Raw genomic sequence first — 27,851 nt, 5'->3', positions numbered from 1 at the left:
CCTAACTCTAACCCTAACCCTAAGCCTAACCCTAAGTCTAACCCTAACCCTAACCCTAAGCCTAACCCTAAGCCTAAGCCTAAGCCTAACCCTAACCCTGACCCTAAACCGAACCTGAACCCTAACCCTAACCTGAATCCTAACCCTCACTGTAAACCTAACCCTAACCCTAACCCTTACCCTAACAGTAAACCTAACCCAAACCCTAACCCTAAGCCTAACTCTGACCCTAAACCAAACCCTAACCCTAACCCAAACCATAACCCTAAACCGAACCCAAAGCCTAACCCTAACCCTAACCATAACCATAACCGAAACCCAAACCCTAACCCTAACCATAAAGCTAACCCTAATCCCAACCGGAACCAAAAATCGAAACCTAACCCGAACCCGAAACGGAACCATAACCTTACCCCGAACCCGAAACCGAAACCGAACCCAAACCCTAACGCTAACTCGAACCCAAACCATAACCCTAACCCTAACCCTAAGCCTAAGCCTAACCGTAACCCTAACCCTAAGAATGAGCCTAACCCTAACCCTAACTCCAACCGGAACCCGAACCCGACCCATAACCTCAACCCTAACCCGAACCCTAACCCTAACCCTAACCAGAACACAAACGCTAACCCGAATTCGAACCTGAACCCCAACCCGAACCCTAACACAAATCCTAACACTCACTGTAACCCTAACACTAACCCTAACCCTAACCCTAAAGCTAACACTAAACCTAACCAAAACCCAAACCCTAACCATAAACCTAACCTGATACCAAATACGAACCCTAAGCCGAACCTGAACCCTAACCCTAACCCAAACCTTAACACTAAGTCAAAACCTTACCCTAACCCTAACCCTAACCCTAACCCTAACACTACACCTAACCCAAACCCAAACCTTAAACCTAACCCTAACTCGAACGCGAACCCTAAACCGAACTTGAACCAGAAACTGAACAAGAACCCAAACCCTAACCATAACCTTAACCCTAACCCTAACCCTACCCCAACCCGAACCCGAAGCCCAAACCCGAACCCTAACCCTAACCTGAACCCGAATCCTAACCCGAACCCGAACCCTAATCCTAACCCTAACCATAACCCTAAACCTAAACCTAACCCCACCCATAGCCCGAACCATAGCCCCAATCAAAACCCGAACCCGACACACACACACACACACACACACACACACACACACACACACACACACACACACAAAACCGGGGGGGGGGGGGGAGAAGATTTAACAACCACAATTACTTGAAGTTGATACGACAAGCAAACAGAAGGGACATTGTTGGGGGGGAGGGAGGGAGTGAGAAGGGAGGGAGGTTTTGGTGATGGGGAGCAATAATCAGCCACAATGTATAACGACAAAATAAAAATTTAAAAATAAATAAATAAATAAATAAATAAATAAATAAAAAACCCAAACCCGAACCCTAACCTTAACACAAACCCGAACCCAAACCCTAAACCTAACCCTAACTCTAAACCGAACCCTAACCCTAAACCTAACCCTAACCCTAACCCTAACTCTAAACCTAACCTTAAACCTAACCAAAACCTAACCCTAACACAAAAACTAACCCTAATCCGAACACGAAACAGAACCCTAACCCTAACCCTAACCCCAATACAAACCCGAACCCGAACCCTAACCCTAACTCAAAACCGAACCCGAACCCTAACCCTAACTCAAAACCGAACCCAAACCCTAACCCTAACCCTAACACCAACCCTAACCGTAACCCTAACCCTAACCCAAACCTAACCCTAACCCTAACCCTAACCCTAAGAATGAGCGAAACCTAACCCTAACTCTAAACCGAACCAGAACCCTAACCCTAACCCAAACCCTAACCCTAAACCGAACCCTAACCCTAACCCTAAACTTAACCCTAACCCTACCCCAACACAAACCCGAACCCAACCTGAACACTAACCCTAACCTGAACCCAAACCCGAACCCGAACCTGAACCCTAACCCTAACCCGAACCCGAATCCTAAGCCTAACCCTAACCCTAACCCTAAACCGAACCCTAAGCGTAACCCTAACCCTAACCCTAAACCTAACCGAAACCCAAACCCTAACCCTAACCCTAACCCTAACGCTAACCCTAACCTGAACATGAACCCGAACCCTAACCCTAACCCTAACCCCAAACCAAACCCGAACCCGAACCCGAACCCTAACCCTAACCCTAACCCTAAACCTACCCGTAAACCGAAACCCTAACCCTAATCCTAACCCCAACCCTAACCCTAACCCTATCCCAAACACGAACCCGAACCGTAACCCTAACACAAAAACGAACCCGAACCCTAATGCTAACTCTAACTCTAAACCGAACCCTAACCCTAACCCTAACCCTAAGCCTAACCCTAAGTCTAACCCTAACCCTAACCCTAAGCCTAACCCTAAGCCTAAGCCTAACCCTAACTCTAACCCTAAGCCTAAGCCTAACCCTAACTCTAACCCTAACCCTAAGCCTAACCCTAAGTCTAACCCTAACCCTAACCCTAAGCCTAACCCTAAGCCTAAGCCTAAGCCTAAGCCTAACCCTAACCCTGACCCTAAACCGAACCTGAACCCTAACCCTAACCTGAATCCTAACCCTCACTGTAAACCTAACCCTAACCCTAACCCTTACCCTAACAGTAAACCTAACCCAAACCCTAACCCTAAGCCTAACTCTGACCCTAAACCAAACCCTAACCCTAACCCAAACCATAACCCTAAACCGAACCCAAAGCCTAACCCTAACCCTAACCATAACCATAACCGAAACCCAAACCCTAACCCTAACACTAACCCAAACCCGAACCAGAACCCAAACCCGAACCGGAACCATAACCTGAACCCTAACCCGAACCCGATCCTGAACCCGAACCCTAACCCGAACCCCAACCCTAGCCCTAACCCTAACCCTAACCGGGTTTCAAAACCTGCCTAGGTCTCCCCTAGGGACAGTCAATTCATTTCTGAGATACTTTTGTTTTTGTAGTTGATTAGTGTTTAAAATGCAGGAGATAAATACTTTTCAGAATATGAAACCTATACCAAATTCTTTATCAAAAGTTCTACAAAATTCATATGTATATTATTAATGACAATCCTGATTACATAGCTAATTAATATCACAATTTCAACCCTAGGGCATAAGTCACAACAGATGCCAAAACCACAGCCCAAAGGAGTTCTGAATGATCAGTGGCTAGTTACATGGGTGAAGTCACAAATTGCATATCAGCAAATTTCTGAAATTAATTTTCCCAACATCATTGCCAGGTAGATATTATTATTCATTATTTATTTTACTATTCATTATTTATTTATGACAGTTAAAGAAACTGAGGCTCTGAGAAGTTTATATGTTAAACTAACAGAGGTAGAAAAGGTGAGCCTGGAATTTGAATTTTGCCCATCTGATTTCCAAGTTTTTGAGCTCTACACTGCACTGTGTTAACCTAACATTCCATTCCTCCCTACTATCTGGCCTCCCATTGCACATGTATTGATTCCAGCTGACAAGTGTGATCCCGACTGTATGCTTTTGTCCATTTTTTATTGTTGTTCTAATAATTCCTGTTTATCTTTTAAGCTCATCCTAGTCTTCATTTAGCTACTACGTTCCCAATGAGCCATGTACCAGGCTGTCTGTACAGGACAAGGTGTGAGTAAACAAAACAGAAACTGTTCCTGCCTCTAGGAGACTTGCAGACAGTCACCCAGTCCTGTCAAGTCTACTTACCAGTCTCTCAGACAATCCACCTTCCTCCATCCCCATAGCCACTATCTTAGTCCAGGGCACTATGCCACACTGGAAAGAAAGCAGCAGAGCTCAAACCCCAGCTCTGAGGTATATGAGCTGTGTGACCTTAGGCAAGTCACTTCCTCTGTGTCTGTTTCCTCATCTGGCAGGTAAAGGTGATAACAGTACCTACCTCACAGCCCTGTTGCAAGGAGTAAATGAGACATAAAGCCCATATGTCCAGAACATAGCAAGCAATCTGCAGACACCTATGCCGACTGCAGTCCCTAAGTCTCCTGCAGCCTCATGTCACAGCCCGCCCCAAGTGCCACCACCTGCAGCTCCCCAGAAACCCAGGATCTCTCCTACTCTCTAGCCTTTGTGTATGCTTTTCCAGCTGACTCGTGCCCTGGCTTTCTCCTTCTCTTTCCCAAGGCTCAGCTCAAGAGCCACCCACACACACCCCCAGGCTGAGGCAGCAGCGCTCCCCTGTTCTCCCTCCTCTGGAGCCCACCGCCTCATCCCACTGAACTGGAATCACTGCTGCCCTGGTCTGTTTCCCCTGCTGGACTGTGTGCTCCTGGGAGAACACTGTGCCCAGACCTTGGAACCAAGCACTGCATACATTGGGGGCTCAATGTATACTTAACAACAATCAGGAAAAACATAAGAAATATAAGGAGCCAAATTTCAACTCGCTATAACCAAAAAAACAAAACCTTCCTAAGAATAAGGCTACGCTTGTCAAGCATTCCCTGTATGCCAGGCTCTGCGCTAAGCTTTGGACACACGTATGTAATCTAATGCTCACAATGATCCTGTGATGTGGGTATTTTTATTCCTGGTTTACAGGTGAAGGGACAGAGGCTCAGGAGGTTTTTAAAATTTTCACAGCTAATAAGTGGTAAAGTCAGGATTCAGACTCAGACACACGTCCCCTTCCTTAACCTGCACCCCACCCCAGACTACAAGCTCCCTGCAGACGAAGGCTGCGCCACTTGTTCTCGACTGTTCCTGCAATGCCTAGCAGACACTGAGTGCACTCCAAATAAACAGCTGTTAAATTAATAAATGAATGTCTCCTAAAGAATATCCTGTTTGGAGAGAGAGGAAATGGAGGGTGTTGGGGAGGGGTTCACAGGTTCTACCTTGCACTTGGAGGCAGGCTTGCCAAGGGATGTGGGACCTGCTACCCACACACCAGCTACAGAAGGCTCCTGGCCAGCCATAGGGTCCAGAGCCACATGAAGGGCGGGCCTCCTGGAGCAAGGAGGCAGGAGCAGAAAGGATGGATGAGGCAGCCAGCTCTGGGCTCAGCTGCCTGGCAGGACAGGGCAGGGGAGAGCCAGGGGCTGGCTGCTCTGGGCATCAGTGCTCTGTGTGCTCACGGCCTGCCTTCTCTCTCCTCCCTCCTACTTCTCCACCCACCTGGTGACTCTCGCCTTCTCTGGGACCACCTCACACCGTCCTTGCATAAATCCCGTGGTCCTGCTCTTTCCCCACCCTGCTCATCTCCCCTTCCTCCAGCCTTAGCTCTCCTGGCCTTCTCCCACACCACCCTCCCAGGTGGGGTGGCTACGTCCTCTGGGCTCTAGAGTCCCCTGGAGGATAGACACAGAAAGCTGGCCAGTCACCCCATTACCAAGTCCTCCCTCCTGAACCCCGGGCCCACCACTGCCACCTCCCGGGCTTACCATCGGTCAGCCCCAGGTGGGTGCTCCAGCAGATCTGCAAACACTGCAGCTCCTTCTTCATGCACTGCTTGCAGCGGCAGTCATAAAGCGGGCTCTCCTGCAGGACCTCCAGGGCCGCCTGGCACTCCTTGTTGGCCAGCATGGTGTTGCCATGGCGGCCCGCCAGGCACTGCCGCAGCGTGCGGTAGCGGGAGCTGCAGTTGGATTCGGCCGCACACAGCTCATTGGCCTGGACACAGTCCACCGGGGGGTGCCAGCCGTGGAGCTCTGGGCCCTGCAGGGAGGAAGGGCTGGCCAAAGAGCGGAGGGTCTCGTCTGGGTGGTGGGGAGGGAAGACAAGGTGAGGACCCCAGAGGCCGGCCCAGGGACAGGGGCCCTTCTGGGGCTTCACGCCCACTTTACACCAAAGCACACCAAGGCCAACATAGTGGAATAGTCCTCTTCAAACCCAACTAGAACTCAGCCGTCATTCTCCCCTGGCTCCACCAGGGTGGCTTCCTCCTTGGCACCGGCACGGGGGCTAGGAACACAGCACAGGAAAGCCAAGAAGTCCCTCGCTTGAGACTACAGACAGTCTAAGACACCAGGAGTCCAGAGAAGAATGTCACAGCCTCAGCACAGAGCTGGGAGCTGCAGGGCTTGCTGGGGTGCAGAGGGGAACTCTCAGATCAACACCACCCCAGGCCTCCTGCAAACCCCACTCCAGTTAGAGGCCCATCCAAGGCGCTGTGTGAAGCCGTGAAAGCAGCAGAAAGTCACTGAACTTGCACAGTCTGTTAGGACCTTAGAGAGACACGCAGTCCGGCCCCCACATTCTACCCTTGGGAGACTGAGGCCCAGAGAACAGAGATGACAACTCAAGATCACCCACAGAAGCAGAAAAGCCCCTCCGACCCCTACTCTACTCATTCTGAGTTGCTAGACTGTAAGAGAAGACAGGAAGAGAGAAGCCAAACTCTACGGTCCAGGCGTGTCCAGCAGGCAGGGGCTGCCCCATTCCCTTCCAGCCCAGCCCGACTCTGCACCAGATGGAGACCTGAACTCTGCCTTCCATGGGACAAGTTCCCCCCCAGCTCTCCCAGAAGCAAGTGCTTTAGGCAAGCCTGTAGAGCAAGTCCCATTCCTCCCTCCGGCCCTGCCTCTCCTGTCTCTGCCTCTCACACCTCTCCTGCCACCTCACAGGGGGTGTGATTCTCCACCACCTTTTATCCGTACTTGACGGGCCCTCTCTCTCTCCTCCTCTCTCTTTCTCATTTTCTTTCCTCTCCTCCCCACCCATCCCCTGAAACCCTCTCTCCTTGTCTCTCTTTCTTTTCTGCCTTCCAAAAGCCAAATAAATCAATGGCAAAGGGAAATTTTCCCCCCAGACCTCCTTTGGACTCTGGCCTGGAAGACCGACCCTCGCTTCTCCGCAAATGAGCAAGCACCCATCAGCCAGCCCTCTCCATCCTTTGCCCCTGGTGTCCAAACCCATGGTGCTTCAGAAGGGAGGGCACTGGGGGAGAAGATTATACAGAGGTGAAGGGCAGGGAGAGGCCAGCCTGATGCCTTCAAGGCCAAGCTCCCAAATGGTTTCTTCCAGACATAGACATCCTCTTCCCAGCCCCCCTGTCCTCTCCTAAGGCTCTGATTCCATATCCTGTGCAGAAAAAGCCCATCCCATGTCCCAGAGCCGTGACTGCTTTTTCTAAGATGCAAATAGTGACTTGGGAGACTTCCTCCACTCCGTCCCACCCCAAAGCATAATAAAATCGTAGGCCACAAGTCTCCCCCTCAGAATACTGCAGAATCCCCTCGTCCTACCCAGAAGGGCCATGCCTTCCCTCAGGAGGCCCTGCTCAGGGGGGAGCTACTGCAGGGGGACAGCGACAGCTAGAGGCAGAGCACAGCACCGCAAGCCTGTCCCTCCCCAGAGCCCCGAGGGAAAAGGAACCCACGCCACAAGGAGACCACATGGAGAGAGTGCTGGGGAGGGCCTGGGATGGAGAAGACCTCAGGGCCACAGCAAAAGACCTTTCCTTCTCTCAGTGACCATACCTCTGCCCCAGAACAAGAAGAGCTAAAGGCCAGACTGAACTGGACCAGAGAAGAAATCGCAGAGTGGAGTGTGAGGCCCAGGCAGGGCAGCGGGGCATCTGCCCAAGCGCGGGCTGGAGAGGTGTCCTGCAACAAGCTGAGGCAGCATCTTTCTTTCTTGGCTTCAGCAGATTCCAACATCCCTGAGCAGGACCTGGGTGTATCTGGGCCACTCAGGAGCAGCTGAGCCGACACGGCCACTGGCACCTGCGACCCCCGCCCAGTGTCCCGGCAGGCTTCTCCCCTCCCACCTTGACTGAGTCAAAGCCTGCACAGCCAGAGGAGGTCTGGGAATGGGACATCCTCTCATCCTCGGCCTTCTGTAGGCTCAGAATTCAAAGCACCCTTAAAGGTCAGGGTATTTATTAGCCAAGGGGGGGTGGACAATAAGGATGCTTACTTACTCTCCTTGCCCTGGTGGGGCCCAGGACCCCAGGGGATGATCCTCACACAAGCTTAGGTAGGCTCCCGAACCAAAAGAAGGCTTGCCCATCCTGCCAATAGGCACGTGTGCCCAGGGCAGGGACACGCTCTGCAAAGGTCCAGGCATCCTTTCACCACACTGTGACCCCAGAACCGATCATGCCCAGCCAGAGAAAGGAATTGCAGCAACCTGCAGGCCTCAGCAGAATCCTAGGAGAGTGAAGGGCAGAGGGTATCCTGGTGATGTTTCCTAATCCTAGGTCAGGAGGAAACTCAGATCCACCAGGAACAATCATGTGGAGCAGCTTCTAGAGACATGGGTCAACTGAGATGACACAGAACTACACCTGCCCTCCTGAGGTCCCCACAACAGCTAGAATGCCAGTTGGAAGTGGGCCCTCTGACCAGCTCCGCTGCTCCAAGCCACCTTCCCAGCTCATTCTCTCTTTGGGTATGCCAACGCTGCAGGTCAGCGGGCTGGGCAAGGAAGGCCCTTCTCTCCACCAACGGTCCTCCACCCACAGACCTCACTCAGAACCTTGGGAAGGCCACATCAAAGGCCCTTGCTCCTGGAAAGACGCTTCACCACGTCCCCAGCCAAGACTGCCTACCAACACTCAAGCTCCAGGAAAACCTCTCCCGCACGTGGAATTTCCAACCAACTCCCAACTATGGGCTCCTTGCCAGGAAAAAGGCCTTAAGGCTAAAGTTGCCCCCAACCTATCCCTTTCTTTTGGCTGGCCTGACCCAGAGCCTCTCAATATCCTGCAGCCACTCAGTTAAGCCTTCAGCCCAGCTTTGGAAAAGGAGTTCTCAAAGGAAAGAGAACTAAAGGGCTGTGCCCCGAGGGGATGCTGCCCCTGCTCCTCTCCTGCTCCCGCCACCACCACTACTCAGCACTCAAGTCACAGACACCAGGTGGGAGCCTCCGACCAACCCCCCATGCACACACTTTCACACACAAACATACACACCCACCGTGAGCAGGATCCCCAATGCCACTTCTGGGAAGGACAGGAGAGTCGACTCCTCAGCTGGGGAAAGCCTGACTACAGCATGGGGGTCTGGTCTGGAGGGGGCTAAGGGGCCCACGCTGCTCTCCTCCACCCGCAGCCCTCAGAAGGCGCCCCCACCAGGGAGCCCTGCAGGCAAGGGGTGGGGGGTGCAGCTCAGCATCAGGCAATCTGGCTGTTTTGCCTGAAATACAGTTTTCTTTTCTTATTGGCCCTGATCATTCTGAGACCCAGAAAGCTGGGTTTTCAAATCAGCAGTGGGAGAAAAGGTCAGGTTTTATAATAGCCCCTTCACAATGAGAGGCCACCTCCCCAGGGCTGCTTGGAAGGGCTGGGGGATCACAGTGGGCCCAGAGCATCTTCCAGCTTCCCTACTCACCCTCCCACCCCAGAGAGACGCTGCCTGCCGCTTAGGGAGGTGGGAAAGGCCACCCAGAGCCGGGCCATGCCCCCTGGGAACTCATGCCAAGGGCCCGGGGCCTGACCAACGTCCACCCTCGCTGACTCCGAATCCCCTGTCCAGTCTGGAGAGTTCTTAGACGGCATACCTCTTCCTGTAACCAGCACCTGCCTCCCCCCACCCCTGCCTTCCCCGGGCCCCTCCTGCAGGAAAGAAATGGTGCCGGGCTCACAGCGGGCTCACAGCGGGCTCACAGCGGGCCACACAGCCAGGCAGGGCGGCTGCAGCAGCACCGGCACTGAAGCACATGTGCTTCTTTGACACACACCAAGTAGTTCCCGGGCTCCCTCTATGAGGCACCTACTCGGTGGCAGAAGCCGTGCCTGGGACTCCTCTCAGCCCACAGCCTGGCACACTCTCTTCCGCACTCAGCTGGGCGACTGCTTTCTCTAGACCCTCTTCCTAAGCAGCCATTTCCCATAGGATAATAGGGGGCGAGGGCCTGAGAGTTCCGTGTGGGAAAGAAGCTGCTGTGGGGATCGGGGGCACCGGGCAGCCCCTCCTCCCTGCCCTGGAGGAAGGGGGCTTTACAGAAGGGGCAGCGGTCTTTGCTCGGATCCGTTTCCCCCCCACCTTCTTCACCCTAGGAAGCAAACTTTGGCCTCCCTGCCTCTTCTTCCCACCAACTACGGGGTCCCGGGTCCCCAGAGGTGGGCGAGGGAAGGCCGGTACCGCTCCTCGCAGCCCTCCACTCCCGCCCACCCGTCTGGCTCCGGTCACGGTGGGTGGGAGGGAGGGAAACGGTGGGGACACACTTGAAAAGTGTTCCAGGGGGTGGAGCCGCTGGGAAGGGGCTCCGGGAGGGAGGAAACGGGGTGCATTTTCCAGAGGTTGATTGGCAGGTGACTGCCCGCGCTCCCCCGCTGATGTCCAACCAGGAGCTCCTGGACAAACCCAGGCCCTGCACCGCGACCGACCGCGACCGGGAGCCGACCGTGAACGGTGGGCCTGGCACGACTTTTCCCTCCCAGTCTCTGAGCCCCGCCTCTCCTTCCCCTGTTCCAGATCAAGAGTTGGATTTTTTTCTTAAGTTGCCGCAATGTGAACCCATTAATTTGGAGGAAATATGTGCGATCGCGGCGTGTGAGCGAGCCAGGCTGTCTGTGCGCGGGGATGGCTGGACGTTGAAGTCTCCTTCCCAGTCCCCCGCGCAGCCAGCCAGCCGCGACTCCCGTCGCTCCGCCCGCGTCCTCGCCGCCTGGCCCCGCTCGCTCCGCGGCGCTCGGTCCCCGCCGGTCCCCCACCGTCGCCCCGCACGCCCCCGCGACCTCGCTGCTCCCCGCCCGCAGGTACTCACCTAAAAAGGAGGCAGAAGGCGTTTGCCAAGATCATGTTAAATAAATCCCACAGTATTTTTGTCTTTCTCCCTTGGGTAAAAAAAAATAACAACAATAAGAGTAACAGCCAAGCAGTGATAATCAGAATGTTCTGTGCTCTCTCTTGAGCAGGCCCAGCCACCGGATTGCACAAGCCAGGCCCCTGTGGTCTCATTTTCCCCTTGGTGCTAAAAATAGGTCTAACTGGCAACAGTTACTTTCCTCCAGGGGAGAGCTCAGAGGAGGGGCCCGAGACCTCAGGGAGTGCTCCAGGAAGCCCCTAAAACTGAAATGGATTTGGCAAATGAAGGGAAAGTTGTTTAAACATCCTAGTTCTAAGCCCCTTTGCTGACATCCTGATACTTACTCTTTTCTTCTTCATACCTCACTCTCTTTATCCAGAAAGGCACTGAAGCATTTATTTTCATAGCGTGGTACTTTCTTAATTAGAGTGTACAGAAGCAAATTAACTATTTTTTGACATAAAAATTTTACAAACAGCCATCATGGTACTATGTGACAATAAAATGTTGAGTTTCTAGGTTTCTTTTCCTCTATCCATTGTTATGACTTCATTTCTTCTGCTACCGGTGGTCTGGCACCAACAGCCTCCTGTTCCCTCCATGTCTACCCCTCATCCTCCAAGTCTTTGCATCTAGTATCCCATTTTATATGCTCTAAGCTATAAAGCGGGGGACTAAATTCATCAGGGGTGTACATGTCAAGTTACTATCTGTAAAGCTGTACAGGCTCCAGGTAAAAAGAACGTGGGACTGCTGTGGTTGAAGCTCATAGTCCCTTTTGTTAAGCTCTGGGTGTGGCTGGATTGTGACACCTAGCACCAAAGATTGGGGCAGATTAAATGGAACCACTTAGCTCTGTTTCTTTCCTGCCTATGTCTGTTACATTTCAACCATCGATTCCCCTGATGCAGGGGTTGGTTTTCTTTCTGTGATGTTAGGTGAAAGCAGCTCAGACCAGAGGAGCAGCCGATAAGTAGGCTGTTCTTGAAGGGTACAGAGTGACTATGGACAAATCGAGTCTCCAACCTATTTTCAGAAGGGGAAGCTCAACTTTGGTAGAGGCAGGAGCTGGATGAAAGGGGTGGGGGACAGATAGGGGCTGGGGGGGTGGCCTGAAGTGGAAGCAGAGTCCAGGTGTCGTAGAGAAGATCTCAGCAATCAGAGGACTTCAAGGGTGGAGGTCTGGTATGAAGGGGTTGTCTCTGGATGTTCATATTGGGGCCTATTTATTTTATCAGCGGAGTCTGTTTCACAGTTAGTTTGGAATTCTGCTGTGATTCTCCCAGATGCTGGGTAGGCCTCATGGAGCATCTGTCAACACACGTCCAACATTGCACCCTCCCCAGCACCTGACTAGGAGTAAGAGGTGGGTTCTCCTGTCCCGGGCTGGGCTGAGAACCCTCAGTCCTTCTGCACAGCTGTACCCCACTTTCCTCTGCTGAAGGTGAGCTCATTATTGGGCTTGACTTTCCCTTCTTGGTTACATTCTTGTTTAAAGTTAGGCTCCGTTTCAAATTCATGAAAGAGTGTAATGACACAGCCACTGAAAACATCTCCCTGGAAAGTCATCAGAGCTGACCACGGCTGGTAAACGTGCTGACCTCCTGTCACTCCTCATCCAGCGTGAGGAAGCTCACCACCTCCTCCTCTTTGCTGGTTGTCACTAGATCCACGGACATTCACTGGTTTTACTGAGAAAATCCTGACAGTTATTGAGATTTTCCAGCCCTCTCCTGAGAACAGTCATCGACACAAGAATCACGTCATGTGTCGTGTGAAAGTTGAGAACATCGATTGTGGCTCCTAGAGATGGTTCTGGTGCCTTTAAGGGCTGGTGTGGATGAGGAGACTGAAGCCTCTTTTATTGCCGTGAGTCAAGTCAGGGGCTCGTTTGGAAGTGCGGTATCTTCTGGACGCATCCAGATAGTTCTTTGCTTCCTGTTTTAGGCATCAAGGAGAATGTCAGCAATATTGGGGGAGGTTCTGGAATGATTCTGAGTAGAAAATGGCTGTCTCCCTGGTGTGTGCACGGAGGGTGTCCTTGAGGCTCCCTCAGGTTGAGGGCATCCCGTACTCCAGGGCTTCATGTGTTTGTCCTCATGGCAAGTACTTTGCTTCCATAGCCAGACGGACACCATGGACCATGTAGGACCGGCTACGACAGGCTGTGGTCACGGACCACTGGAAAGTGGCGAACTGGCTCATAGAGGAGTGAACAGCAATTCAGTGCTAGGATAGGATGCCCATCATTAGGGGGCAGGCACTGAATTTTAATCATTTTAATAATTACGTCTTCCAAGAACCCCCATCTGCAATTTTAAAGTGTCATCAAGGCGAAAGGCGCCCATCCCTCCTCTCCGTAGGCCGTTTGCTCACTGCAGATGTTTCTTATTCCAGTCTTACCACAGCTGCCAGACAACAGAACAAAGAGCTTAGACAAGTAGGTCCTAGATCACGTGGGTGTACTGGGGTTGCCAAACTCAGAACTGACTCCTCAGTGTGGTTTGCAATCTTGGCAAACCCTGTCTTATCTTAAAATGGAAAGTATATTCTTCAGGAGGAGAAAGATAAATGATAAAACAGAGAGGATTTCAGGGAAGCATTGTTCTTAGACACCCACCCCGGCCCCTTGAGCTCAGGAGGTAGAATGTTGTCTTCTGCACGAGTCCAGCTCCGACCCAACGGGCCCCTCTCTCCAGGGCTCCAAGCCCTTCCCTTCCCAGATGTCCAGGCTGGGGAGAAGCAGTTCTTGCTGAGCAGGGATGTGCAGCAATACACTTCACAAAGACACGAGGTAATTACTGGCCACAGCTCTGCGTTTTGACAGAATTCTCTCTTCCCAGACTGAACATCTGGATGTGGCTGCTCCTCTTCACCTTCCAGCTCCCTGGAGCTGCAGCCCTCAGGCCCTCCTCGACCCTCTCCTGTGCTTCATGTGGGGACAAGAGTCCAGGGCAGCAGAGGTGGCAGCCCCCCACTGTGCTGGGCATTTTTTACTTCAGTGCAGGTGGCGGCATGGGGCAGCCACACCTGGAGGCGGCAGCAGCTGGACTGGAACCATGCTGTGTCACTGCAGCCCTGTCACTGTGGAGAAGTCTCTTCCTCAGTGTGATCTTAGGGCTCCTTGTTTATAATGCTGGGGACACCCAGTGATGGCCACCTCCTCCAAGGCTGGTCTGAGTGTGATCACACGATGCAGAGCAAGCTGGGAACTACGAAGGACTGTGCAGAGGAAGTGGTGCTTTGACTGAAGAAGTTGGCCTGTCAAGTGGTGCAAAGGGTCCTGGCCTTGGATACAGGACACCAGGGTGGTGAAACTGCTGATGGCACATGCATGTCCCCTCGGCATGCCTGAGTTCACCTGACACTGGGGCAGCAGGTCCTCTGCAGGCATACAGCACCCTCTCCCCAGACAAGTGCACACACACACATACACACATGCACACACATCTCTGCACACTCACACCTATGTGCACACACACCTACACACACACAACTGCACATACACACCTACAAACACAGAACCCTGCACACACACACACACAACTGCACACAAACACCCAAAGACACAAACCTCCACACACACCTCCACACACTCACACCTGCACACACGCCTGCACATACACACACCTACCCACACACATCTGCACACACGCACCTGCACACACACACACACGTGCCTGCACACAGGGCAAGAACAGGAAAGAGGAACACCACAGTGGACACCCACTGGGCTTCTGGGTGGAAGGACTGTGTTTTTAATGTTATTCTTCATTCATATTGAACTACTGATTTATGTATAATAATTATCTTTTGTCTTTGTAATAAGTGCCTACAAAAATTGAAACCGGGTAATGTACTTTACTTAGTAGGTGAGTGTTTAGTGGATATTATTTAATGTGCTGTTAATATTTATATAAATATAAAATAATGTGCATATTAAAAATATTCACATGTCTCGTAAAGGAGAATAAAAGGTTTTGAAAGTCCCACCCAGCAGAGCTGGTCCTCATTCATGGCTTGGTCACGTCTCCCAGGCTGTCTCTCCCATTTGACTTCCTCTGTCCTGTGTCTGTCTGTCTCACTCTCTCACCTAAACAGTCATTTACCTACAGGTGTGTATGCATGTTGACAACACATAGATGTTTTTCAACCTGAGACCCTCAATACAGACTGGCCTTCATGACATGTTTACATGACAATTTCTGTGTGCAGCTCAGCAGCCGCTCAATGTTCCCTGGTCCATGTGGACCAGGTTTGAACACCCAGCCCCTGTACAGGATGTTAGAGACGTGGCCAGCCTCTTGCTACCTCCACCAGTGCTGTGATGAAAACACTTCAACAGAAATCTTGAAAACCTGGGCAGCTGTGGTTGTGGAATAACCTCCCCGGATTACCACTGCTTGGCAAATGGACACGCGTGTTCACTTTGATAGAAGTTGCTGAGTGGTTCCTGAGATGGGGTATCTACGAACATGTCTCCCAGGACATCCGCTGGCACCTCTTCTCCCACATTGTCACCAGAGCTGGTCATCACCAGACATACAGACCTGCCCATCTGATGGGGCAAATGACATCTCAATAGTGTGTAAATTTTTGTGTGTCATCATAAGGGAGGTCGCGGATGTCTGACATTTACTGGCCATGTGAATTGCTTCCCTTTGGAACTGCAGGAACATATCCTTTCTCCCCTTAAAAACATGGATAAATGAAAACTCTTTGTACCACTAGGATGCATATTACCCTTTCTCTGCCCATGAAGAATTTTCCAATCTGGGGTTTGTCTTTTAAGCTTTGGACATTATTCTTGGTTTGTTTTGACCAGCAAAAGTCAGTCTTTTCCTCTGTGGCATCTGGCTCTCCAGTCATTCAAAAGTAGTTCCTATTTCAAGATATGGCAATAGTAAATATCGGGGCTTTGTGTTTCTACATATAGTCTTTGATTTTTCTGTAATTTTCCTCTTACTAAAAACATAAAATAAAAATTAATCAGTTCCTTCTCATATTGTGTGGCCAGACACAAAAGGCCACATAACATAACTGTACTGATAGGAACAATCCACGATAGGTGAATTCACACACACAGAAAATGGAGTGGTTGTCAGGGACTAGGAGAGGTGGGATGGGGAGTGACAGCTTAATGGCTACAGAATTGATGAAGCTGTTCGCTCACTAGACAGAGGTGAGGGCTGCACCACATGAGAAATGTACTTCATGCCACTGAATTGTAATTTTGAAAATATTAAAACACTTTATTTTATACAAGGGATATAAGTGAAGAGAAAAGATGATAAAATTTGGGAGATGCAGGACAAAGACAAAAATGAGGACAAGCACAGTGGCAGGGAAGGGGAAGGACAGCTCTGGAGTGGGGACTAGTGAGGGTGTTTGTGGGAGTTCTGGATCCAGGGCTCCCCTGGATGCTGGTGTTTCTTCTACTTCTTTTGATGTTTCAGTGGTGGTTAGGTGAGCTTGCTCTGGCTCTTCCTCTGGCTCTGGTTCTGGCTCTTCCCTTGGCCCTGGCCCTGGCCATGGCTCGTGCTCTGGCTCTCTCTAGTGTTTGCTCTTGCTCAGGCTCTGGATCTTGATCCTGCTCTTGTTTTTGCTGTTGCTCTTGCTCTTCCTCTGGCTCAGGATGTTGTTCATGTTCTGGCTTGGGCTCTGGCTCTGGCTCAGGATCTAGCTCTTGCTCTGGATCTTGCTCCTGATCTTTCTTTTGCTCTGGCTTGGGCTCTGGATCTTGCTCCTGATCTTTCTCGTGCTCTCACTTGGGATCTGGATATTGCTTTCGCTCTGGCTTTGGCAGTGGAGGTGGAGCTCGAGCTGGAGCTAAAGATGGCTTTGGCTCTTTGGACACTTGTTCAGCCTGGGCCGAAGCTGGAACTGGAGTGACAACGATTGAAAATATCAACATGAGTTTCTATGTCTCTTCCAATGACAGTCTTTCTGAGAAGCCCAAGTCCAGCGACCAAGCCTCAGGAAGTCACCCCACACTGCAGAACACTGCATGATTGTTCTGAGTACTCAGTGCCCCTGTCCCCAGCCTGCTTCTGGAAACTCTGCTCTGTGTGGCCCAGCCCAGCCCCCTCCCCAAACCCTCACAGGCACCCACCCTCTTCCTCCTCACCCTCAGTCTCCGCCTCACTGGGCTCCAGGTGCTCCAGCTTCTCCAGCTGCGCCAGAAGAAGATCTGCCTTGCGCTCCACCTCTGATCCTGGCATGTTGATGTGTGCATAGGCCAACAGAAACTTCAAAGAAGGAAATTCAGGAGGCTCGTGGAAGTCAATGGAATAGAATTCCAGCCAGATCTTTAGGATGGAGGACATGGCACTGGGGGAGACAGGTGGGCAGCAGCATCAGAGGCCTGGCCTATCCCTCTATGCTGCCCTCCCAGGGCTCCCCTGAGTGAGCTGCAGTCTTCTACCCTCTGCCCCTGCCTCTCCATAGACCAGCCCCTCCAATGTCCACCCCCAGTATGGCAGTCCTGGAAGAGATGGGCCTGGCAACCAAGGAGGGGCTGGCAAAAGCCCCTGTGCGGGGATCCTTCAATCACTGGTGTTACCAGCTTTCCCTTCTTCAGGGAAATCTGACACCTTCCTCTGTCTGGGTCCCTGCCCCATCCCTGTTGGAATGACCTGTCCATCAGGGCAGGAGGGTGCTGTCTGCTCTGGGCCTTACTCGCTGGCACACAGGAGGTGTCCAGGAATATCTGATGAATGAGGAAACAGAGGGAGGCTCTGCTCCCCTGGCCTTCCCAGGGCCCTTGGAAAACCCCAAACTTGAGCTGACACGTGGATGTGCTGCCCAAGTGTCTGCATCAAAATCTGCATCTCCTCTTCCCACTGACACTGATCTCTTGACCCTGACCACACTCTGCACCACCAGCACCAGCTGAGCATCCGCACGGGTGAGCATCCCCGAGTGTGAGCGGGATGCTCTGCACACCTGCTCTGGCTCAGCACGGGCTCTGGGGGTGTGGGCAGGGCTGGATGGGAGGGGTGGGGGCAGGTTCTCTCTGGGCTCACTCTGCTCTCCAGCCTCTCGCACACCCTACAGTGCCTGTGGCCCCATCCCCAGCTCATCTTGACTCCTTTTCCTGCAGGGAAAGGCCTGAGCCCTCAGCCCTGTAGCAGGAATCATAAGATGTGTGGCAGCCAGATTTCTGCCAGCCCCCCATCCACAGGCCCCCACCGACCACACACAGTTCTGTGGAGATGGGAGCCCCTCCATCTGCACTCAAACCCCACTCACCATTTTAGCTGCTCCAGGGGTCCGCCATCCCCATGAAAATTGGAAGCAATGCTTCTGTACCTAGAGGAGACCAGGACGGTGTCACATCTACCATATGGTGGCACTACCTGCTTCTCATGTATATTGTGGTTGTCTGACCTCTGACTAGAATGGAAGCCCAGGAGGGCAGGGAATGTAGTCTCCTCGGTTCATTGGAATATGGTCAGTGCCCAGAAAGTCACTGCACATAGTGTGACTTCAGATATGTTTGTTGAAGGAATGAACGCCAACCAACTCCTCCCAAGATATCTGGGTGCACCTGAAGCCCCTCTGCCAGCCTCCAGTCTCCCTGCTTTGAATACACCCAGAAGCCTACAGATAGAATCTCAAATGTGAAAAGTGTGAAGCCCAAGTCAATGAGGTCAGTGAGGGTGTGACAGAGACTTCTTCGTGGGGGGGCAGGAATCCTGAATGAGGATGACCGTGGCCCCTCCAGCAGAACTTTCCACAGGGCTGGACTCAGGAGCAGCACTTTCCATGGGGGACCCACTGGAGCTTGTTCCTGTTACCACCCTCTGAACACAGGTGGAAACTGAGGCTTAGAGGGGTGTGATGACAGTCCTGTGAAGCTGGGAGGCAGCCGAGTGACACTGTGGGATCGAGGGGCAGAGTGCTCACCTGAGGAAAAGCAGGTGCAGCGCCTGCTGGGGACTGGCAAAGTTCCTGTAGCTCAGGATAAAGCTGTGCACATAGGAGCGGTTGCCATCCAGGACAGCGAGCAGCAGGTGCGCCACCCGCTTCTGCAGGGTGCCTGCCGGTACTGGCCACACCATCTGGGTGGCATCCAGGTTCAGGGAAGCCTTGTTTCTAGTCTTGAACAGGAAAGGGGAGAGATGCATAGTGACAGCACTGTGAACCCCCAGGTGGGAAGGGGCCGGAGGCCAGTCTGAACCCCACGGAGGACTTGAGAAGACAGCCTGAGGGCCCAGGGTTCATGTACAGGGTGGTGGTTGCCACCCCCTCAGTCCCCTTTCACCCTCCAGCCCTGACCTGAGGTGTGAACACACCAGGAACCAGCAGGTTTATAAATCCCCCACCCTCTGCCCCTGCCCAGGGAGGGTGTCCCATGTCCCCATGCCCGCCCCCACACACAGGAGGAGGGTGTGCGGTCACCCAGGGAGGCTCACAGTGCTGGCCTGGCCCGCCCTCCCCTGGGACACCTGACATTACCTTTGGGGACCTCCTGCCAAAGGGCCACAGGAGTCCAGGGCGAGGGCTGACCCAGCGCCGGAAGCATCGGACAAACCTCTCAGCCCAGGGCTGCCTGGGGCTACTGCCCCGGGACCTCGGGATACAGCACGACATCTCACTCTGCCTGTGGCCAAGTGAGCTGGGGAAGGGGCTGTGTATAGAATGTGGGTGCCAGGTTACCGAGTTCCAAGTTCAGTTGGGGTCTGTCGTCAAGGAAGTGAGGTCACCTCCTGGTACCTCATTTCCTGAACCCCTCCTCTGTGTACAAGAGTGCAATTGCCCCTCTGGGTACCTGACTGCTGACCCTCCTGCCCCATGAACTCTCTCTACTGCCCACACTTCCACCAACACTGCCTGACCACACCCCTGTGCAAAGCCTGGGTGCAGCCAGCTTCACAGCTCGGAGGAGATACATGGAGGTTCAGCCCCAGCTCCTCCTTCTTATCACTTATGTGACCCTGGACAAGCCACTCTGACTCTCAGGACCTTCCCAGTCTCCCCTTCTACACAGTGGTGATCATTCTAGCATCCCCTTCCTAAGGATGTCATCAGGCATGTGTGAGCAAACATCCCTGAAACCTATGACCGGTGTCACATGTAGCTAATGAACAAAACTGGAGATAAAAACCCATGATGGTGTGGAAGGTAGCATGGAATACGACTAATGACACGTCTGGTTTCTGCCATATAATCTTGAACATGTTGTTTGTGCTCTTGGCCTGTTTTCCCTGTCGGCACCATAATTATTATAATACACCAAATTTTACACATAAGCAAAGATGTACAGAGTCTGAGTGAGAACAGCCGGCTGCAGAGTGGCAGTCTTCTCAGTACCCAGTGACATCTTCTTGCATGGTCTTTCTCTCTGGACTTTCTTCTTTCCAGATCCTGCTTGGGTGGATTAATCTGGTACAGGTGACTAATCGTACCCATTTGCATAAGGATCTTTCAAAGTTGCACGATCAGGTTTTACAGATGAGAACACTGACACAGAGATTTAACTTCCTGGGCTGCGGGGGGGCAGGCCCATCTTTTGAAACTAGATGTGTTCAATTGAGACAGAGATGAGGGGGAGTGGGTTAGGGGGCACTCAGCTCCTGGCTGAGGCTTGCCAAATATTATCACTAAACCCAAGCCTGGTTGCTGTGTCCACATGGAAACCCAACAGGCTCTTTGACTTGTGGAGTGGAGCCGGGGTGGGAAGAGAAGGGGAGATCGTGTGCGGGCTGTGATCCTCACAGTATGGCCCAGCCTGAAACTTCAGGGTGTCTAAAAATTCTAAACTTGAAACAGACTTTCCAGGTAATTAGGAAGGTAAGTTGTTGGAGTGAGCAGGACTGAAGCCATGTTGGGAACTAAAACTGCATGGGTTCTCAAAGATTTCAAAATGACACAGATTTTTTTTTTTTCCTTGGACTTCATTTCTCTGAGTTCCCTCTTTCCCCATGGTTATTTGATATTTTGAACCTCGGTTATGGGGCAAGATGACGTTATATACATGGACTTGAAGCTGTCCTCCGGTCAGCCTGGAGCGGCAGAATTGCATGTGCTATCCAAGGAAGACTCACTAAAGCTATGCTGATTCCATCCCTCCAGCAGGACCCTGAGATAACAGCAAGGACGGGAGCAGAAACCAGATGGAGGCTGGCTGAGACTGCACCTGGTTCCTTGCACGTGCCCCTCCCTCCTGCTTTTCATTTCCCGTGCTCCATTCCCTCCGCTCCCCCTTAAACTCCCCTGAAACCCTAAAGTGGTAGACAGTTCTAGTCTGTCTCCTTAGACATCTGATAATGAACTTCCTGCCTTGCACCAACATTTGGGACTCACCAGTCTTTTGTTTCTGATTGGTGAGCAAGCGGTGGGACCTGGATGCCAGGAACATACTTGTAAAGGTAGGAGGAGAGGACATATTTGATTGAACTCTTTGCAACTCAAGATGGGGCTCATAGGACTTCAGCTTGTGTTAGTTGATTGGGGGAGGGTTCAAGGAAGGGGTGGTTTTGTTCTAGACTGGGTGCTGTCAAAAAGCAAGAGCAATTCTATGATTATCTTAACTTTTACTTAGAAGCAGGCAAAATAGTGCAGGAAAGGGAGACATCTGGCCCTTTTGTGGTTTGAACAAAGTTCTTGTTTTTGTCTGTTCTTAGACAATTACAGAACGGTCTTGGTTTTTATCTTGCTCCAGAAAGGTAACAGAGAGAGTGTTCTGGGACATGGTTTATGTTCAGTAGGAGAACTCCATGGCCTGGCTCAGCTATGGTGGTCAGGGGCTGCTTTTTTTCTTTCTCAAAGTTCACATTATAATCAGTTGTTTTGTTTCTTTTTTTCTTTTTTTTTTTTAAAGATGACCGGTAAGGGGATCTTAACCCTTGAATTGGTGTTGTCAGCACCACGCTCACCCTGTGAGCTCAGAGGCCATCCCTATATGGGATCTGAACCCGGGGCCTTGGTGTTATCAGCACCACACTCTCCCGACTGAGCCACAGGCCGGCCCTTGTTTTGTTTCTTTTAATCAAATACCTTCTGTGTTAGTTCATTCCTGTTGCTTATAACAAAATACTTGAAAGTGGGTGATTTGTAAAGAAAACAAAATCTATTGCTTACAGTTTCTGAGGCTGGGAAGTCCAAGTCCATCTGTTGGTGGTGACAGTGACCCCGGGGTCTCACATTGCAAGGTGGTGGAAGCTGAGAGAGCAAGACAGAGAAAGACAGACTCTCCTCTTCTTTTAAAGTCCTCAGAATCACACCCCTGACCATCATTTTTAATCCATTTGCTCCTGCATGGTCCTACAATCCAATCAGCTCTTCAAGGCTCCACCTTTCAACTACCATAACAGGATTTCCCACCCTCTTAACAGTCACAGTGGGGGTAAGTTTCTTTCTTTTTTCTTTTTTTTTTTTATACCAGCCAGGAGTTTAATATAAATACAACCAGCATAGAGAAACTCAAAACTATACATAAGCCAAACCCAGATGCCAAGAAGTGGAGATGACGGCAGGATTTCTGACCCTTTGGTTCAGCCGGCCCCGCAAATAAAATCCAACCAAAAGAAATCAAGAAAATAACCATGATTCATACTGAGCTGTGGGAGAAAGAGGGGTGACAGGACAAAGGTAGGTGTGGGTTTCACCATGGGATCAGGTCTGACCCTGGGCTGGGAGGGGGAGGGCAAGGTCCTTCACCACCACATAAGCCAAACCCGAGCCACCCAGGTGCTATGAGGCCCTGCCCGAGCAGGGAGGCTGTGTCACACATGCGGCAGGACCCCGCCCCTCCCCCAATGGGATCAGACAGTGGCCACCCAGGCCTGCTGGGCTGGAGACTGACACAGGCTCTGCCTCCTTGTTTAGGCTGCCTGTGGAGGACGGGGTCACTGCTTCATGATGGCACCTGGCTCAGCCCCAGCAGACCACAAGAAGCCAGCCCCAGACTCACTCAGTGACTCCAGCAGCTGTGCGGATGCCGCATCCTTAGCTATGTCATGCCCGTCCTGCCCATCTGCGGCCAGCGCAACCCAGATAAGGCAGCTGAAAGGCACTGGATGACCAGGGATCACCGCATGGTACCAGAAGTGGTGCCAGCCAGCAGGTCCTGTGCCCAAACACTTGGTGAGGAAGACCGGGCTGCCCAGCCTCATTTGTTAGCACAGCAGCTGGAGGGCAGCCCGAGCCCCTTGGGACCCTAGCCTGTCCCTAGCCAAGGCCAGTCAGCTGCCCTGCAGCTGTAGGCACCGCAGTGAGGGACCCGCAAGCTGCTGGCGTAGTCGCTGCTTCGGGCCTGTCTTGAGCCACTCCACGGCCACCTGCCCGCCACAGAGGCGTGACAACCCTCCCACCAGTGCCTTTGGGGGCAGGCGGCGGCGTTGCGCTGCGAGCTGAACTTGAGCAGCGCGATCTGCGCGGTCGCCGCCAGGGCTGGGCAGCGGCAGCGCCTCCTGCAGGCCGGGCCGGAGGCTGCAGCGCGAGCAGCAGCGGCGGCGGCTCCCGTCGGCGGTGACCCGTCCACGCGCAGCTCGCTCTTCTCGCCGCAGCGGGCGGCTGTGCAGCGGGGCCATGGCGGCCTGCTCGCCGCGCCGCGAGCTGCAGCGGGCGTCGGGAAGCCGCGGTTCAGGCCGCTGAAGGTCATGGGCAGGCGGATCTCGCAGGCGGCCCGCGCGCTGCCACAGTGGGATCACCTGGTGCTCGGAGACGTCCTGGGGCAGCCGCCGAGAGCACCTCCGAGCCGGCCGGCGGCGGGCTGCCCACCCGGCCTGGGGCTGGCCCGCCGTCCTTCCTCTGCCCCTCCACCTGCACCAGGCGGACGCCCGTCTCCCTGACCCGCGCCCCCAACGCCGCCTCGTTCTCTGGATTCACCTGCTCACCCCGGAGCTCACAGGCCCGCTTGGACTCGTAAGTTTCTACTACAGAAAACCTGGGGATACAAGTCAAGCCTCAATGAGTTTGGGGGGACACAATTCAATCCACTATGCTTTCCCCCTAGTTAAAAAAAAAATGACTTTTTGAAAACCAGGTCAGTTGTCTTAAAAAATGTCATATTCTGGAGTAATCCGATTATTTCTTTGTGATGGCATTTAACTTGTAATACACACTGAGGACCATTGTTTAGGTTCGTTTACTAATTTAAAGGAAAAAAATCCATTCTGTCAAGCAAGGACTAAAAACCACAAAACTACCTACACAGTTTCCCTTATCAAGATTCTGACACTCAAGGTGAGGGACTGAAATTACTGAGTGTATATGTACTAATACGCTACAGTTGCTAGTGTTTTAAACCAAAGACACCTGAAAGAAGTCTTTATTTGGGTATTTGCCGCATTTCACAAATAAGTATATATGTACATATATTTATATATAAAGTTATATGTGATAAATTTGATACTTTTAACTAAAAGTGGAATCTACTATTAAACATTAGTTATACTCTGTTTTAAAACAATAAATGTTTTAAAGCTTTGCCAGATCATTAAAACATCCTTAAATATTTCCTGCTCTCTAGGTAACCATATTTTGTATTTTCTTCTATAACGTGTCTGCTTTATAAATTTTACAATAACAACATTTAGGACCAGAGATATTCTTTATTTATCAGCCAAGTTCACAAAAGAAATGGGTGAATAAGTTGGTTTCAGCTGGCCCTCTCTGCAGCCGGTTAAGAAAAAGGGGCCTCCAGCTAGTCAGTTGGTAAAGCACTCCTGTCTCAGGCCAAAGAAGGGCCTCCATATGCCTTCAGATTCTGCTTACCTCCACCTATTGGTCTGGGACAAAGTCACAGTGACAAGACCTGTGACTTGAGAAACAAGTTTCATTCTTTTGTTTCTCACCTGACGTAGTCATCATTCTGTGGATTTGGTTTACCTGTGTTACAGTCACAAGCTTGACTCTTATCCATGTAGACCCAAACTCCTCCTTGGAGAAGTACCAAGCTCTTCAACAAAATGCAAAATGAAAGCAGCACAGGAAATGCCTCCCAGTGTTCGGTTTAAAAAACACTTATGAGAGAGATGGTGCTTGCTACGCTCCATTTCATTTCATCTGCCATGAGATCTTCTCCTATGAGGGCAGTACCATCGCTATGCCCATTTTCCTGAAAAGAAGGCTGAGGTTTAAAATTAAGTTAAGAAAGCTTTGCATAAGATGACATACCAAGCAAGTAAAACAGTAAAGGTTTAAACTCTAGGCTATGACTTTCCTCTGCTTTTCTTTCACTGTAACAGACAATATAAAAGGGCGTCCACATTGGGACGGAATGAGCAATGGTTTTCAAGCTGAAATTGTTTTCTTCAAAGGGATTGTTATTAAAAGGGTTTTCAGTATAGTCCATTACTAAAGAGCAAAATATTGTGGATTCAAATCTCAGAATTCTTTGCCTCTAAAACCCTAAAAAACAATCCCCACAGTAATTTGCCTAGGAAAGCAGAAAAGTAAAGTCTTCAGGCTCCCTGCAGAGCTTTCAGGTTGGTACAGAAATGACCGGCCCATTATGATTAGCCTAATCCAGTCTGTTAATAACTGACAAGCCAATACCCTGTCCTCAGGCTGGTTCTATCTTCAGGCTGACAGCCCGCCGCATTCTTGGAGGCAACATGCCTGTGTCTCCCAAGGAGGAGGATTCACAGTGAGGGGGCAGTGGGAGGGCACAAAGTCTCCTGCGCTGCATACAACTGGCTATGGATTTCTTTTACCTAAATGTTCAGAATTCTCTCACACAAAGACTGGACGCAAAGTCCAATCTAGCTGAACCTCATTAACGGTTAAACAAATAATTTTAGCTTTTCTATTTAGCACCTTCCTTCCAAAACCAAAGGTAATTTCCAGCTGCCTATAAAAGCAGCACCAGGACCTGCTTTTAGCCTCTCCATGTGCTTCACCTGAGACGTCTCTAACTGCCCTGTGCTGGGCACATAATCAACCTCCCCCTTGAGATTTAAAACAAAAAACAAGAAGCAAAATGTTCTATTTTGATAAGGATAGATTCACTACTGAGGTAGGAAAAAGTAGTAAGAGATTTTAATTCTTGTTCTTAGCAGCAGTGGAATAAAGAATACAACAAACGGTCATTACCTCATCCACCATGGTCACGGTTCTTCACTAAGTGCTGCTGGGATGTCAAGATGACAAGTCTTGGTTCTCAAGGAGTTTAATGTCCAATAACAAAAAGCCAATCACTGATTAACTGCAACACACGGCAGAGGATTCAGAGGAGGGCAAGGGCACATCTGCTGAAGGAGGCCCAGGAAGCCATCCTTGAGCACACGAAACTGGAGCCGGGCTAGGAGGGACAGCAGAAGAGCAACAGGAGAGGCCACAGGCAGGGGGATGCCACACTCAGTGCGGGCACTCGAGAGACAGGAGACAGGGAGGAGAAGAGCCAGTGCCCATTATGGCCAAAGCTTGTGATGCAGGGAAGAGACAGAACACATGGTGATTGACTGGTCTGAGGAAAAAAGGGAAGCAGAAAACCATACCAAGGAAACTGGTATTTCAAGCCTGGGCACCAGGGAGTGAAGTCACGCTGATAACAGAACCAGGAGTTGGGGGAGGGGAGAGGATGGAGTGCAGATGTTTGAATTTAGCTGTGTGGACTTTGAGACTTAGAGAGAGCATCCAGGTACAGAGATCAAATGGACAATCAAAAATGCAGGCTAGTCCTGTCTTTGGAGAGTTTATTTTCCAATCCCTATGGTGATTCCCAAATTCATATCATTATCAGAATCAGGTGGGGAACCTGTTCAAAGCAAGACCCCCTGGCCCCACCCTAAGAAATCCTGACTACATAGATCTGGGAAGGGCCAGGAATGCATATTACTTAGAAACCAAGAGTAGAGGCCACTGCTCTTGGCACTCTGCTCACTTTGCAGTCTATAATCTCCGGCCTTTATAGTTCTGGGTGTGCTTCCAGAGCATGCTCATTTTGATGGCATTTGCAGAACATAGAACTAGTACACCTTTCTGGAGGATTGGAAACATACCTTCACACCTGAAAATAATTTTTTTCTCTGTCTATATTCCACTGGCTATGGGAATGGCTTTGATATTCTGCTGTATAACTGATGGTCGAGGTCTGCGAGTACCAACTACTACAACACAAAGATCCATTCTGCCAAAACTTTTGTGACCAATGTAACTCATGACTTCATGACTACGAGGCTGATGGTAATGTGCAGCAGTTCTTTTGTTCTAAAGGATGAGGCGCAGTGAGGTTATGGGACAACTTACGTAACGAAACGTGAACTTTTTACAGATGTTGGTCACTTTGCACGTTTCAGCAGACTTCTTGCTCGGAGTCCTCTCTACTCCTAGCTCCTTTTCCACCTCACAGAGGTCATTAAGCTCAGGAAGGCAACTTAGCCAATGGAAAACATTCAACCTGCAACTTTTATTAAAAGCACAAAATGCTTTTTTTATAAATTTTGTATTTTATTTCTGAAGAAAATAACCAGAGATGGGAAAAAAGAGCAAATGTGAAATGGAAACCTGACATTGCAAACCGCAGGAATTTTATTTTTTAAATGTTTCTAATAAAAGAGCAAATTAGTTTAGTACTAGAGTAACCCTAATTCTATTTACTGATGGCCTGTTTTCTCTCTGTTAAAAAAAAACAGTAAAAGGCAACTTTTTGTGCACTCACTATGTATAAGACATTGAGCTGTCTTTACACAAAATCTATAATTCTCACAGTTATCCCACTGCATAGGTAGTCTCATGACCATCACTTCTACAGATGACAACACCAAGGCTTGGACAAGTCTAGTTTTAGTTCTCGGTCTCTTCTCCTGAGGGCAAATCTGGAGTCCCACCCAGTGCTCCTGAGGGCAGTGGCCTCTTGGCCAGGACCCCGAGGGGCTTCTGCAATACAGGAGACAACATAAAGGCAGGAGGAAAACAGTTCATCTTTGAAATGATCCACAGGTATTGTTTTTCTGGATCCCTCCTGTGGCCACGTTACCCCACGTTCCCTGACATGGCACATGTGCTTTCTTGAGCACGGGACTGTACTCACTTAGGAAGAAAACAAGTGCCGCTCACCTCAGCTCTGCAGCACCTAACGCTGACTGCCACAAGGCAGGTTCCTAACGGTGGTGCTGAATGGACATGTGGTACCTT

General features: G+C 51.0%; 2 pseudogenes; one reads left to right on the top strand and one right to left on the bottom strand.

Annotated features, from left to right (window-relative positions):
• Window positions 1-22,618: 22,618 nt before the first annotated feature.
• On the bottom strand, window positions 22,619-24,636 carry LOC134378282 (dead end protein homolog 1-like; annotated as a pseudogene).
• A 694-nt stretch (window positions 24,637-25,330) lies between these two features.
• Window positions 25,331-27,851, top strand: part of LOC134378280 (beclin-2-like) — a 72,710-nt pseudogene continuing 70,189 nt past the window's right edge.

This window comes from Cynocephalus volans, chromosome 5 (assembly GCF_027409185.1).
Source record: "Cynocephalus volans isolate mCynVol1 chromosome 5, mCynVol1.pri, whole genome shotgun sequence".
Lineage (NCBI taxonomy): Eukaryota > Metazoa > Chordata > Mammalia > Dermoptera > Cynocephalidae > Cynocephalus > Cynocephalus volans.
The sequence above is the reverse complement of the archived record's forward strand: the minus strand, read 5'-3'. Positions and strand labels throughout refer to the sequence as shown.